This window comes from Mus caroli, chromosome 12, assembly GCF_900094665.2.
Source record: "Mus caroli chromosome 12, CAROLI_EIJ_v1.1, whole genome shotgun sequence".
Classification (NCBI taxonomy): domain Eukaryota; kingdom Metazoa; phylum Chordata; class Mammalia; order Rodentia; family Muridae; genus Mus; species Mus caroli.
The window spans coordinates 113,573,108-113,589,261 of NC_034581.1; the positions used below are offsets into that span (position 1 = coordinate 113,573,108).

Consider the following 16,154-nt stretch of genomic DNA (forward strand, 5'->3'; position numbering starts at 1 on the left):
TCAATGCCCAGGTACTTTGGAGTAGGGTTGACTCTAAAGATAAAAATGTAGTGGAATCCAGAACTCAGACTTGGAGTTAAATGAGAAAGTTACCAAAGAGGAAATTTCAGTCTGTATTAGTTTGGGTTGACATCTATACTCAATCTAATAAGTATCTAATTCAATGTAAGAATGTGGGTAAAAAATTGAATAGATCATTACAAAGCTACTCAAGTAGACTTACTCCACTGTCTGCCCGCCCATGCCCAGTAGCCACTTTGAAGGTTACTATTTATCCAAATAAATGTTTTCAATTTTTTTTTTTCGAGACAGGGTTTCTCTGTATAGCCCTGGCTATCCTGGAACTCACTTTGTAGACCAGGCTGGCCTCGAACACGGAAATCCGCCTGCCTCTGCCTCCTGAGTACTGGGATTAAAGGCGTGTGCCACCACACCCGGCTTAATGTTTTCAATTTTTAAAGAATCTCAAGAAAACAATGAGATGAAAGTGTTTTTTTTTAGTGGACATTTAAAGTATGAAAATAAGATTTATCTGAGTGGCAGCTATGAAGTCCCTTGGGTTAAATAACATCGAATGGAGTTTTACCCTGCTTTTTATTTACTATGTGGCTATAGGGAAATCACCTCATCTCTATGCCTATATTTTGTCTTTTGTAAAGTGAAGACAGAAATCTTACAGGAATCTAGGCTGAGCGCATGGATAGCCTTGAATGAGAAATGGCACATATCAGATGTTTAAATAGAGAGCATGGGCTGTAGCCATGCTGGCTATTTTAGCTGTGAGTGATGACGGTTGGGAAGCCGACTCTGGTAAGCATCCAAAAGTCAGGTTTGTTGGTTTGTTTTCTTTCTGGTTTTCAAATGTTTGCAGTGTACCCAGAGCTAAAAATGGGAAATAGTTACTAGCTTTGAGTGAGATAACCTGAGCTGAAACATTTGAACTGTGCTATAAAATTGAAGATATATTTAACATAATCAACAAGAAAAAAAGCTTCCTAGAGGGTACTTTTTACATTACAACCTAACTTTTTTTTTGGTGATTATAGTCACCACATAAGACCTTTTCCCATCTATCATCTATCATGTATTGACTATGTGTTCCCATACATCTATTTGCCTTAAAAATGCTATCTATGGCTGTCCTAATTTGTGTAAGCAGAGTCTGGTATTCACACAATGATAAAAATCAATTATCAATGTAATCTCAGAATGTGTCCTATTGTTATCAATGCATGGCTATGCTACAAAACAGTTTTGAAGCCGGAACAATTTGAATTCCAAAGGCTTGGCATGTGCTTGGCAAATGGAGCTTAGAATTTCTCTCAAATCTATAGAATTAAGCTGATTCCCGTTCTTGTGATGTTTCCTGTATTGACAGTTCTGATAGCCTAGGACCTAATACAGAAGGCCTGGGATAGTAAGTGTGAAAGGAGAAGAGCTCAAAACTCATGGTCCAGGCTGCCCAAGTAGGAATTCAATGCAAATTTAGATCCAGATCAAGCTGGATCATGAGACCACAGTGTCTGTCAGAGATCATGGATCTGGTAATGCCATTGAGAGGGGAAATGATATGCTTCTGTGAATGGTGAACTTTTATAAGCACATTTCTTTAAAACCTATCTCTCGTGGTCCCCATAGCCTACAATAGCTTCTCTAGGCAAGATGACTATTGTTTCTCATGACTCACTGGAACTTAGTCAGAGTGGATTCATTTCCCTGAAGGTCTATGACCACGTAGAGTCTATTCACTCTACGTGAATCCCTGAGACAGTGCTACACAATATCGACACACCAAACATACATTGAGTCCCCGATATGGACATTGCCTGTGGGGGACATATTCTGTGGTCTCCATCTCTAGTGAGCAAACAGAATAGAGTAAAAGATCAGGACACCCTATTGTAGTCGAATATGTAAATAGAAGCTTGGAAATTATAGGTGCCTTAAAAAAAAATGAAGGTGTCAAGTTGATAAGTAGATATTTGTGATGCCTGTAAATCTGTAGTCCAGAGTACAGTGTTTCAATAAACATTGCCCTTTCCTTCAAGCAAGGCTGATAAGGACATCAAAGAGCTGGTGCTTGAGACCATACTTATACATATCGCTAGTTCTGTTTTAGATGGGTGGGAGAAACACTTCAATGTAAAAGAACAAAGAAGGAAGGAAAAAAATGAAAGAAGGGCAGGGGAAACCCAGCCTCCTCAGGGCCAGCAAACCCAAGTCTAGTTGCTATTGGAGACTATTCGGCATTTAAAGTGGGATCCTGTCTGGTCTTAGACTCCTTGGTGCTGTGAATAAGAGAGTTTCCTCAGTTAGAACGACACATAGCCTTTCACAGCATGCCCTTCATTTCTGGATGTTAGCATGCATTGTAATTCTCCTTCAGGAATGCTTAAGACAAGATGACCTTATACTCTTGAAAGGACAAGCTGAAGTCAGAATGGTTAAATTTTCATTCCCATTGAGGCCCCAGTTGCACTCTAATGGGACTCAATGATGTCATCTTTATGACCTTAGTGTTCCAGGCTGAACTTGAATACATCCCCAGGCTACCCGGCTCTTGAATATAAAGCAGTTATGAGCAAATGGGGATGTCCCCTGCTAGAGGATGCTTCAGACTCTACGTTTCAATTCACGGTAGAGTTCAAACAGGAAGTTACAGTCTGTGCCTGCTTGTACATTAGCAAAAGTTTGTGTTTGTATTAGAAATCTTTGTATACACTGAGTTAATAAACCTGATACCATCACATCTTGTTGTCCTGTGTGGAAGGCTATAGTCACTTTTCTGTTGTGGAAGTTCCACTTACATAATACTCAGTCCTTTCTCTACCTGTCCAGTGCTCTAATACCTAACCATACATCATCGTGTCCACAACTACCCCACAGTGGCTCTCATTGCACCTGGGATCTATTGCTATTTGAAGCACGTGCAACAAAGGCCAAATCTTCCTAAGCTCTGGCTGCTTTGTAGTCGCCACAGAATGGTGACTTTAGGTTTCGAAGAGTCTTTCCAAGGGAGGCCTTGGGACAAAGATTATCAAATGTCACAGACCAAGCCTGTCTAACAGCCACCTTGCCATGGGAGCTACTTTATCTCCTGGCTCCTAAGTTTGGTGGGAATAAAAATATTGCACAGATGGGCCTATAACTGACCGTAGCCTGCCCCATTGTATGCCCAACCATCTCTAATTACAGCAACACATGAAAGGAAGAGATTTGAAAGGGCAGGTGACGGGAGAGGAGAGGAACCTGTTTGACTTAAACAGCACAGGATCCCTCACCATCAGGCCTGATGTACATCAGCCTGACAGCTAATTAGGGTAGACATGAATTTTTCCAATGTAACAGATGTTCGCTAATCAGGCCAGATTTGGAACCCTTGCGCCAGCAACATTTCATGCACAATTTAACTATCTAAAAGGAATAAACTACTTAATGCATTGTGCTGAAGGCACAGCTGTTTCACAATCAGAAAATTTGCTGTCAAAGATGTTCTCTTTAAAACTGACATGTTTTTATATAACTCTGATGGGGTGTTTATAATGTATTAATAGTTGTCAGCAAGAGCTGCTGTCATCATCAAGGAGTAAAATATTTCTGAAGGTATATTAAAATGAACAGACTCCTTTCTCTTCCCCCAAAATCCATTCAGATAATTTAACTAGGTTGAATGTGGTCGGTCTGCTGGGTTCCAGGGTGTATTTGAAACAAAGAACACCAATGTATGCGATCATTGTGTTCTAAAATTAAGACAGAACCCACGCTCATGCCTTGCTTCTGGCTTTAGTGACTTTAAATAATCATAATTCTACATTTGGTAGTAAAGGTGGAATTTTTAAAAAAATCGTTCTACTTTTTGTAGAAACTCACTGGACAGATAGCATTTCCACACCAAAAAATGTTTTATTGAGGGAAATGAGGGTTTGCTCTTTACAAGCATGCACTAACGCAGCAATGTACAGAAATGCTTCTCTCTCTCCCTCTCTTTCTGTCTTCCTCCACTCTCCCTTGTAATTCATTTACTAATTGACCCTCGATTATTACAAATGCCTAATAAATATAAACTTGAAAATCTTTGTATTATCTTTTTGAAAGGCAGTTTAGTCTTGTTTGTTTTTATTGGTGTTGTTAATTTTACTTTTAAGTAGTGAAACAAAACAGTAATCAAGTGCTTATCAAAAAAGTTCACATCTTCTTAAAGTCTGAATGTGGAAGTCTTTGAGTTGTGTTTGAAGTAGACATCATATACTGTGGGCCAGTAACTTAAGGTCATGCGACTAAAAACAGGTTGTGGGGCTATAGTGATCTGCATTGCCTATATAATTTAGTAATTTGCTTATTTTAGTAACACAATTTATCAGTTTTTTCACTATCCTATAAAGCATAATTGTGCACTTTATTTTCAAGCAATGATGTTAAAAGTGCCATGAATTATGTTTTATTTGACAAGAGGGCCGAGATCGATGGTTTCTGTAGTTTCTATGGAGACTGGATTTCTATGACCCTCTTTTTCATGCAAAGGCCCCCTTGTACTTGTGACTTGTCAGGGCAGCTATGTTGAACTGATTGGATCAGTAGCTCAGATCTGACAAATTAAAAAATTCGGTCTTCAAATTCCAGTCTCAACTGAGGAACCATCCTCAGGGTTGATAAGGGAGTGCAGGATTTCCTATGATTCAAGAGCATCCTGTTACATATTTTTTCTGATAGAATGAACTTTTCACTAAAACTGTTTCACTAAAAACTAATATGGCAGATCAACCATATACAATGTCACTCTTTTAAAGGATGATTCCTTACCACACCCGGAAAGTATTTCCTATCTGTGTTCCAAAGCAGATCAGTTCTGAGAGTTGTTCAAAACAAATTAAAAAGACTAGAAATACAATGTTTTGATTGTACTACGCTCCCTGGAGATATTCTGTGTAAACATGCTTCCTACCATCATCCTTATGAGTGTCTTAAAGATACATATCTGAGTACTCAAGGAAACTTCTTAGTCACCAGTAATTTTGTTTTTGTTTTGTTTTTAATATGGGGCATGTTGTGAGCTGTCTTAGTTATGGTTACAATTGCTGTGATGAAACACCACGAATAAAAACCAACTTGGGGAGGAAAGGGTTTATTTCAGTCACAGTTCCATGAAACAGTTCATCATCATCAAAAGCAGTGAGGGCAGGAACTCAAGCAGGGCAGGAACTGGAGTCAGGAGCTGATGCAGAGGCCATGGAGAATTTCTGCGTACTGGCTTGCTCTCCATCTCTTGCTCAGTCTGTTTTTTAATAGATTTCAGGACTACCAACCCAGTAGTGATCAAAATTAAGAACCCCATCAAATCAAAATTAAGAAAATGCCCTACAGGCCCGCCTACAGCCCCATTCCATGGAGACATTTTTTTTCTCCTTTGATGCTCCCTCCTTTCTGATGCCTCTAGATACTGTCAGGTTGACATAAAACCAGTGAGGACATGAGCTAAGACTGCAATTAGGCTTTAAAAACCTCACACGAATTATAGGACCACCTGCTTCCTCTTTAATGATTCAGCTGAGATATGTGTATATTATAGGATAATGCAAAAAATTTAAATATCTACAGGTTTAGATTTCCATTTAAGGGAAATTTGGTATCATTTCCTATCATCTAGGAAAGGTTCCATGCCTGGTCCTTCCACCTCCATGTGTGCTTCCATTGCCTTCCCTGGCTCCCTGTGATCTCACCTACAGTACTCTCCTCCCTGAAGCAGGAGCATAGGGTCTGTCTTAGGATTTTACTGTTGTGAACAGACACCATGACCTCGGCAAGTCTTATAAAAATCAACATTTAATTGGGGCTGGCTTGCAGGTTCAGAGATATAGTCCATTACCATCAAGGTGGGAGCATGGCAGCATCCAGGTAGGCATGGCACAGGCAGAGCTGAGAGTTCTACATCTTCATCCAAAGGCTGCTAGTAGAAGACTGACTTCCAGGCAACTAGGGTGAGGATCTTATACCCACACCCACAGTGACACACCTGTTCCAACCAGGTCACACATATTCCAACAAGGCCACACCTCCAAATGGTGCCACTCCCTGGTCCAAATTCTTGGACCCATACAAACCATCACAGGGTCTTTGTACTTATCATTCCTGATTCACTTTTCTAGACATAGAATGTTTTCCCTTCTTGTTCCATCTGACTTCTCTTTGCTTGAGTCAGCCTAATTGGAGTTTACTTATTGATACCTCCCTGGAAACACTGATCCATGCTGCCAGTTCCCCAGCTCTCACTGTGACCTCTACTTATTTTCTTATTGACTTTATAATATATAAAGTTACAATATATAATATAACATTATATTATAAACTATATATGATACATCATTAACATATCATATATCTATATATACATATACACATATATATACACACACTCATATTTTGCTCTCCATTTTTGGCTACCCACTTCAAACCATATCTAGACTTAGTTTCTGTGTATAGTAACTACTAGCCATATGTTACTATTTGCATCTATATTAGGTCAATTGTAAACGAGATATAACATCAAATCCTATTGTTAAATTTTTCTCACTAGCTCAGATATAGAATGTTGTTATAGAGAAAGTTATGATCTACAAGAGACCAAAAGAAAATCTTGACATATCTGTACTTCTAGGGTCTAGACTAGCAAGTTGCCTGTCACCGCTTTGTTTTTTTCAGTGCATAGATGGATGGATAGATGGATGGATGGGTATACAGACTACTATTTATATGTAATTACTGCAGACTATAAGGATCTCTCCAGAATCAAAGTAAGTGTAGGGTGTAGATCACTGGTACTGAGATTCCAAAATTCAAGTTCAAGTCCATATTCTGACAGTACTTAATTCTCCACCCTCTGTTTACTTTTTATCTCAACCTCCAAGGCTCCCATCTCTCTCATGTGCAAGAGAGAAGAAGAGAACAGACATCACAGGATTGTTCTAAGGACCAGTGACTTGTGGATGGTGGGCATGTAGTAGGTCTGCACTTAGTGAAGCCTCCCATTATAACCTAACTGATAAGTTAATGGAATGGTAACACCACAGACACAGTATCCCAGGAAGCCATGTTCAAGCTGTGTTTGGATAAAATGTATCCACGTTCTTCGAATGCTTTAATCAACTCAGGCTTACTTATAATATCTAACACATCACAAATTGCGTGTTAACAAACATTATGTTATTTGTTTAAGAGGCAATAATAACAAGAAAAAAGTCTCTGATGTTCAATACTGACTTCCAATTTTCGAATATTTTCCTTCTTTCTTCATTTGGTTGAATTTATGGCTGCAAAGCCCATGGTTATGGAAGGCACATTTCATTTTAAGGGACATCACTGAAGAGTTTTCTATAAGATACTTGCACAAGAGTATCAAAGATTCTGAAGAGTAAAACTTAACCTCTGTGACACTTTACGGACAGTACAATGGGACAATACATTTTTTTTAATTAAAGCCTTGGAAAAGAGCTTCAGCACCTCAGTCACTTCTGACCTGCTTTCTTCAGAGCAAGCTTTGCAAGCCAGATTTCCACACGAATAACATCTCACACATGTGTCTGTAACTTATGATTACCCCTTTATTGCTCTCTGTCTCTTTCTCTGTTTCTGTCTGTCTGTCTGTCTCTCTCTCCTCCACTAGCATACAGTGATTATACACATTGAAATAAGTAGCCTTGTTTAAATGAAGCAGAACATTGGCCAGACAATGATAAGCAGAACTTAAGACTAGGCTAGGGTCTCCGCTGGTTTCTGTGATCCTAGTGACTCTCTGCAAAGCTCCCAGTCTCAGCTTCCCTGGATACAAATAAGAAATCACACTTGTCTCTGTAACTCCTTCCATGGGTGTTTTGTTCTCCCCTTCTAAGATGGATAGAAGTATCCACACTATGGTCTTCCTTCTTTTTGAGTTTCATGTGGTTTGTGAATTGTATCTTGGGTATTAACAAAACACCCATGGAAGGAGTTACAGAGACAAAGTGTGGAGTAGAGACTGAAGAAATGAGCATCTAAAGACTGACTCACCTGGGGATCCATCACATATACAATCACCAAACCCAGACACTGTTGTGGATGCTAAGTGCTTGCTGACAGGAGCCTGATATAGCTCTCTCCTGAGAAGCTCTGCCAGTTCCTCACAAATACAGAGGTGGATGCTCACAGCCATCCACTGGACTGAGCATAGCATCCCCAATGAAGGAGCTAGAAAAAGGACCCAAGCAAGGAGCTGAAGAGGCTTGCAGCCCTATAGGAGGAACAATATGAACTTGCCAGTATACCCAGAGCTCCCAGGGACTAAACCACTAACCAAAGAGCACACATGGTGGAATTCATGGCTCCGGCTGCACATGCAGCAGAGGATAGCCTATTTGGTCATCAGTAGGAGGAGAGGCCCTTTGTCCTATGAAGGCTCTATGCCCCAGTGTGGGGGAATGCCAGGGCCAGGAATTGGGAGTGGGTGGGTTGGTGAGCAAGGGGTTGGGGGAGGGGATGGGGGAAGGATGTTTTTCGGAGGGGAAACCAGGAAAGGGCATAACATTTGAAATGTAAATAAAGAAAATATCCAATAAAAAAAAAACAAGAAATCACATTGCGACTCAGGGGCTTTAGTCCTACTTCTGTGGGGGGTCTTTGGGATATGGCTGAGCGAGACCTTCAGTTAAATCAGGTGGAACAGCTTTTGTCATTTGCATGTCCCTGGAAGGTATGTGGTCTGCAGGTGTGCAAAGTTTATCTGTCAGAAAAATCCTCAGAAGTAGGGTTGCTAGATCAAAGGAGATAGGCATTCATTGCTTTCAGAGATAAAGGTTTCCTAGACTTTCCTTATACGTGCATCCATTTATACCATTGTCAATTACATAGCAAATTGCCTGCTTTCCACAGGCTTATGAAGAAAATGTATATGCATTTTTATATTTGAGGAAAGTCTGAGATTTTGATAGTATATTTTGAACTGGGATATTTTGTTAAAATTTTACATTTCACTTATACCAAGGTTCTGTTTTAAATCTAGGATGCACTCATTTTCTATTTACTATTTTCAAGTTTTCATTAGTAGTTTTAGTGTTTAATTATTTTTAGAGTGTTTTGACCTGTTGGGACATCTGATTGACATGCAATCATTTTTTCAGCTTATTACTTTTCTCTGGACTTGCTTCCAGGTTTTGTTTCCATTCTGAGGTTCAAATCATTATTTTTCTATAAATTTATTCCAATTTTCTATAAGAAAATTGAATTTTATTTTTAATTACAGAGGCCTTTACACAATGCAGTCTAAAATGTGTCTTTACACATTTACACACAATGTGAAAAAATAAACTTTTTTCACAATTAACTGGGTCACGACTGCTTTGGGACCCATTCCCCCAGCCCTCTGCACCTGTGCTCTGACTTGAGGTCCCTCTTGGTCACTTGCACATTGACTTGAGGTCCCACTCTATCAGTTCTGGGACCATAAGCATCCAGGAAGACTTTCACTTTTATCAGTTGGTGTAAACTTTTGGAATTTAGCCAGAACTTTTTGCCCTTTCTCAAACCATCCACATTACACTTTTTTTTACATTGAAATACATTTTATTAATAAAGGATGTTAAAATGAGCATACCTATTTAAATAAAAAACACTTCTCAACTTGACAATCATTATATTAAAACCGATGCACCAATCTTATTCACAAGTGTCATAGTTTATAGATCACTTAATTAATATTCCCTCTGTTTATTCCTCCTCTTCCTCCCATTGCATGGCTTATGCCTCTTTGTCGGTTAAACTGATGACCGTGAGAACACCATGTCTCAAGGTCATCTGAAGTCTTAGTCTTCTGAAAGGCTTCAGCTGACCTCCACTGGTATCTGCAGAGGAGCTGGAAGGAGGATCTTGACTGGTTGAGGTAAGATCTAATTCATCCGATGCTTGGGCAGGTTCCTCTTCCTGCTGGCTATCAATTTCTAGGCCTGCCTCTGAAGTAATACCTACAGACTCCGCCTCTACAAACCGTTCTTCTCCGTTGTCACCTGCTGCTATTTCATTTGTCGTGGATAAAGTACCTGCAGACGTTGTCACCATCGGAACAGACTGAGCGGCATGTTCTGAAGCATCAGAGGTGGTACTCTTTGTAAACACAGTCACTGGGGCTGCTACTTGGAGAGGCATAGTGGGAACGCTGCAGCCACCAGACTCTTCTTCATGAGCCAGGAAGAGGGGTGTTTCATACATTCCTAAACCTCCCGGAGAAGCAAGTTGACCAAGATCAGAGTGACTGGAACTTGTCTGTGGCATGTCTTCAGGTAGCTCAAACTTGAAACTAGGAACACAGGCAGCAAACCCATCGGTGCAATGTGGCACCCCAAGAGTAAGGGCTCTGTATTTGTCATCAAAAAAAATGTTGCTGCATTCCTCAAGTCAACTGAAGGCCATGCCCCACAGACTGCCTCTGGGTCATCTGAATTCTCTGAACTGGTGGTCCCAACTCCTGAGGTGGGATGTGAACAGTTAGGCATGGAGGAAGAGGATGTGGTGGGCACCTTGGTGACTGTGCTACTTGTGGAGTCTAAGTTATCCAAACTGCAGAACATTCCAGCCACCCTGAGACTGATATATGTACTTTTATTCTGCTTTGCCTTGTTCCTTTTTGTAAAGCTTGATCTGACTACTAGACATACAGAACCATAACACTTCCAAAGAAGGAACAGAGGACACTACTATTTAACTGAAAGTGGTATGAGGGAGATAATACATGTGTGGAAGATGATTTGACACTTGTAGGGAGATGATATCTCTCTATACATGTATGGGGAGATGATGCTACATATATGAAGAGAAAATACACTGTGGGAGATGATACATGTGTGGGAGACAATATGACATATGTGGTAGATGATGTTATAAGTGTGAGGACAATGATGAGAATGACTTCTAAACTATTGAAAATGTTATCAAATGTATTAATTTTAAAGATATATAGGGGCCTATGGTTTTGTGGTTAAGAGTATTTGTTGCTTTTACAGAGGATCCAGTTTTAATTCTCAGCATCCACTTGGCAACTCATAACCTTTTATAACTTATTGACACCCCCTTACTTTTGCAGGCACCAGGAACATACATTGCGCACAGACATACGTGTAGGAAACACACTCATACACATAAAATTAAAATTAACAAAATAAAATACATATTATTTTTTTAAGATGTATACTTAAGTGAATCTGATCAGTCATAATGCTTTTTAAAGAACAATTTCATGCTTAAGGAACCGAAACAGAACAATTATCTTTGTGGGCCAATGAAGTTAACAATGTAACAATGTAATAAATAAAAGACCATTAGGAATTTTTTTCCAGATTAATTGTATATCATCTCTGTCGTGCAAAATCCCTCACCACTACTCCATCCTATGCAGCAATTATATATTTCTTCTATCTTTCCTTGTTGCACTTCATGCAAACTTCCATTTAGCATTTTGTTCTGAATCACAGCATTGCCATTTGCCTGTCACTCCACTGAACTATCTGCTCCCTGTTCATCTTTGAAGCTCAAACAATAGATGGGAATTGCTGGCAACAACAAATGTGGGTGGAAGAGAGTAAAGCAGAGAAACGAGGGAGAGAAGTATTCAGAGACATCAGAAGACAATGGAAACTGGGGAATGTGAATGGAAGCGTATGCTAAGTGGGCCAGAGGATGTGCATGTGCCACCCTCACCAAAGAACACTGCTCAAGACCTTCTGTGTCTCACATAATCCAGGCCCAATATTTCTAGTGAATACTTGGCAGCTGGAGTAATCTTATTAAAGGGATGTCAGTTCATGCCTCCCCTCTGGTCAAAGCCCTTCCCCCATCCCAGAGTATATGTTAATATTCTTACAACTGCTCTGGCCTACAATGATATAGCCAAGTGTCATGTCTGTGAACTCTTTTGCTCTTCTTCTTGCTGAATACTATTCCCACCCCCAGCACGTCTGACCTATACTGTTCCTCCAACATGCTGGAAACACTCCAGACGTTTGCACTTACTATTCTGTCTAGGAAGTTTTTTGTTCTGATGATAGCTCTGTGATGCTCATACACACACACACACACACACACACACACACACACATTATATCTAATATGATATATTTATATATTTATTTACATATATATACTAACTGAAGAAATAAAGGTATGTTCAGTAAGCAGATCTCTCCTGTGCATCTGTTTTTCATTCGTAGTTATCACTATGTGGAAGACATTTATTTTTACTCCTAATTAATCAAATTTTTTTATTGTGAGGAGATTATCAAATACTTTGTCTGCATTGGTTGAGGCATGCCGTTTTGTTCCGCATCTATTAATGAAGTGTGTCACTATTTTAAATGTTGAATCATCCTTACATCCCAGGAATAAATCTTATTTTGCTATGGTTTATAATCTCCCTAACATGCCATTAAATTGGGTTTTGCTAGTATTTGGTTAAGGATCTCTGCACCAGTGATCAGAAATGATGTTGGGCTCTTACCCGTGCTTGGTTTCCGAGTACGTCTGACATCGTAGAATCAGCTACCAACATTTCTCATCTCTTTAATATTTTTTAGAATCAGTTTGAGGAGGATTGGTAATAGTCCTTCAAATCCTCCACAGAGATATCAGGTCTAAGGCTTTATTGTGTTGGGTTTATTATTATTATTACTATTACTGCTTCAATCTTCTTACTAGTTATGTAGCCATTTATATACAGTTTACTTCTTCTGCTTTAATCTTATTATTGTATCTGTAGGAACAGAACTTTTTCACCTCATTCAATTACTCCATAGCTAGTTGCTTTTTGGCTACTATGGGATTATGTGTCAGTTCTAAAGTTACAGAGTCTAATTTGACTTGGTACCAATTTAACTTTATAACATGTAAAATCTTTGCTTATAGCTCTGTCCCTGCCTCCTTGGGAAGTGGTTGGAAATTACATGTTTAAACATTGTATGCCCCAAAACATAAGCTAGTGATTCTTTTAAATGCATTTGTCTCTTAAATTGTGTAAAAACAAAAACAAAAACAAAAGTACGGAGCTAGCTATACTAACAAAAATAGCTTTTAAACTGATGCATTTTTAAAATGCATTTAATGAAGAACACAAAAGATGGAGTTGCAAACTGCTGTGACAACACCTTCGTTGCTCAACCATTTATTTTTACTGAGGTCCTTGTATCTTACTGTGACTTTGATCCTCTCTCTAGCTACTCAACCTAATCAAACAGTTCCCATCCCAAGCACTATTTCAAGTATTCACATCTCTACAGCAACCTCACAAACAGGCGTTATCAATATTCTCATTTCATACACGAGGAAATGGAGGCATCAGATGTCTTTGTTAACTCTTTGGGGCCAATAGAAAACATTAGACCTATCTCCTCCTGCACATTCTACAGTCAGAGCAAATTATCAGATACTTTGTAATACCCTTTGAATACAAAACAAGTATACCCTTGTTCTTTGTCCTTACCTCATTTGGCTTCTAAGGATTTAATCATGCCATTGCTTAAAAGCTAAGTGGCTTCCCATTCCTCCAAAATAATGCTCAAATTCTTTACAATTCTTACCAAATAACTAATTTAAGCTCGTATCTCAGTGTCTTTGGCCTTAATAACAATCACCCTTACCCAAACTCCACACTCCTTGCCCTGATCCAGTGCTCTACCACTATTGAGTTCCAGGTCTTTGAATGTGCTAAAACTCATATCCATGCTAACCTTGTACTGAACACTGTCACTAATACCCATTCCTGCTTCCCCTACTTGTCACCACTCATCCATCCTTTAGGTCTCACTGTGAAAGGATGCCTGGTAACCTCAGGACATTCTCCACTTGGCTTCTACCCCTCAAAGTTGTGAGATCTCAGGATGAATTTGTCCAGTCCTATGCCAATGGCTTCTAAATCTCTGTTCTGAGCTCTCCTTGAAATATAACCACGTGGATCTAATCACTGACATCTCTGCATGGAAACACAAAATGAGCACAGATTCAAGAATAACTCTGCTAAACCAAATATAAGCTAAACCATAAACCATAAAATGCCTTCTCCTGCTCAGGCTATTTCCCAATTTCAATGCCTCCACACCCACTGGCCTTACTCCTCTGTTGATGACTGTAAATGCATCTTGTACCTCCTAGGACTAACTTCACCTGCATGTGACAGAAAACCCAAAGTAAAGATATAGCCATTGCTTATTTTACTCTCATATAAAACAAATACAGGCCTAAATAGTCAAAGGACAGAATATATGCAAGATGGGGAATCCATGTTGTTTGTAATCATAATGAGACCATGAACTAGACATGGTTTGAACCATGTGATCCATGATGACAGCTGGTTCTCCAGCCATTACAGTCACATTCCACCCAGAGAGAAGGTCACAAGGCATTTTTCTACCTTTTAAGGGTATGAATGATTTATTCTATTGGCCAAGCCCATCAACATAGCACATCATCCTGAGAAACTGTCTAATGATTCCTTTTTTTTACTGTTTACCAGTATTTTATGTATAGGCATACCACAGGCTATTTAACCATCCATTAAAGGTGTTAGGTTGTTTTACTACAAATCAAAGTGCTACATATTCTGGTATGGGTTTTAGTGGTAACATAACATTTTCATTTTTTTCTAGGGGAAATGTTCAGCAAGCCCATTGCTGGATGTAATAAATGTTTGCTAATATTGTAAAAAGCTGCCTGATCGATTGTTTTACAAGGCAATGATTTTTAGGTGATCGAGTTCCTCTTATCTGATCAGACTTTTCCAGGAACCCTTGGGGTTTTTGTTCATTTGTTTGATTGTTTTGTTTTGTTTTTAAACCCGAGGTCTTCTCACATGTGCACCATGATGTCTCATTGTGGTTTTAATTTGTTTCTCCTTCCCAACTAATGGCACCAAGTATCTTCTGTGTAGTGTTGTCCCTGACCATTTCTGTTTTTGTGAAATGCCACTTCATGTCTCTGGTTTATTTTCTGGCTTTCTTCTTTAATTATAAGCATTGGCCACAGTGACCCCAAAAGTCCATGGACAGGATTAGAGGAGTTGATATTTTCTGCAGAAGGATTTTCTTATACCCTGGAGAGGTTTCCTAGCATGGAACATACATATTTGATTCCTTAAACAGAGTCTTTGAGGTTTAAGGACAGGAAGAGGGACATGAAGAACAAGCAGGCTATTCTCTTTCGTGGAAGCTGAAACATCACGTGAGGAAGTGTACTGGTCGGTCTTCACCAACTTGAAGGTTGGGGAGGTAGGCAGGTGGGCATGAGTTGTATAAGGAAGCAAAATGAGCTAACCATGGAAAGCAAGACAGTAAGCAGAATTCCTCCATAGACTGAGTCAGTTCCTTTCCTTGATGTAGTGGGAAATGTAAGCCAAATGACCACTTTTTTCCCAAAGTTGCTTCTGGTCAGAATGTTCTACCACAGCAACTGATGAGTATACACATACTGAAATAAAAACAGCTAAATGGAAAATAGTTACTTTGTTCCAATAGTGAACTATTGTTACTTGTACAGTTTCACTCTGGGAGGGAAATGACCATGGGTAAGTCTAGAAAGCTCTGAAAGCAATTGCTTTTTAGGGCCCAGTCCTGTTGCCTTTTTACACAAGAAAAAGCAAGATATTCCTTTTCTTTCTTTGAGAAAACAAATTAGCATCGATTATGCCACAGCTGTATTCAAATACCTGTTCCTGTTCTGAGGCCCGAACATACTGAAAGATTTATTAAGTTTGTTGTTTTTAAGAATATAACCTCACAAAGTCACTATGTATTTACTTGGGATCTTTCTTAGCTTAATTTATCACTCCGTGTCACTTTTAAAATCTGGAAAAGGACCAATTGTTTTTCACAATTTCACAGTATGAAAGTGAATTTTCACTTAAACACATTATCCCCTATATTTTTAACTGGAAAGTTATTCTGTGAAACTTGCCACAGAATAAAATCTTCCTTCATGATTTGGAGCAGCTCAGAGAAGATCAAAATATCAGCACACTGAGATGCACTGAGAACTGTCCCCTATATCCATAACTCATCTATCTGGACTGGTTGTAGTGGTAGTACTGGCCTTTAATCCCAGTACTCAGGAAGCAGAGGCAGGTAGATTTCTGAGTTCAAGGCCAGCCTGGTCTA

General features: G+C 39.3%; 1 pseudogene; it reads right to left on the minus strand.

Annotated features, from left to right (window-relative positions):
* Positions 1–9,762: 9,762 nt before the first annotated feature.
* The window catches only part of LOC110306647, a 25,833-nt pseudogene continuing 19,441 nt past the window's right edge, over positions 9,763–16,154 (minus strand).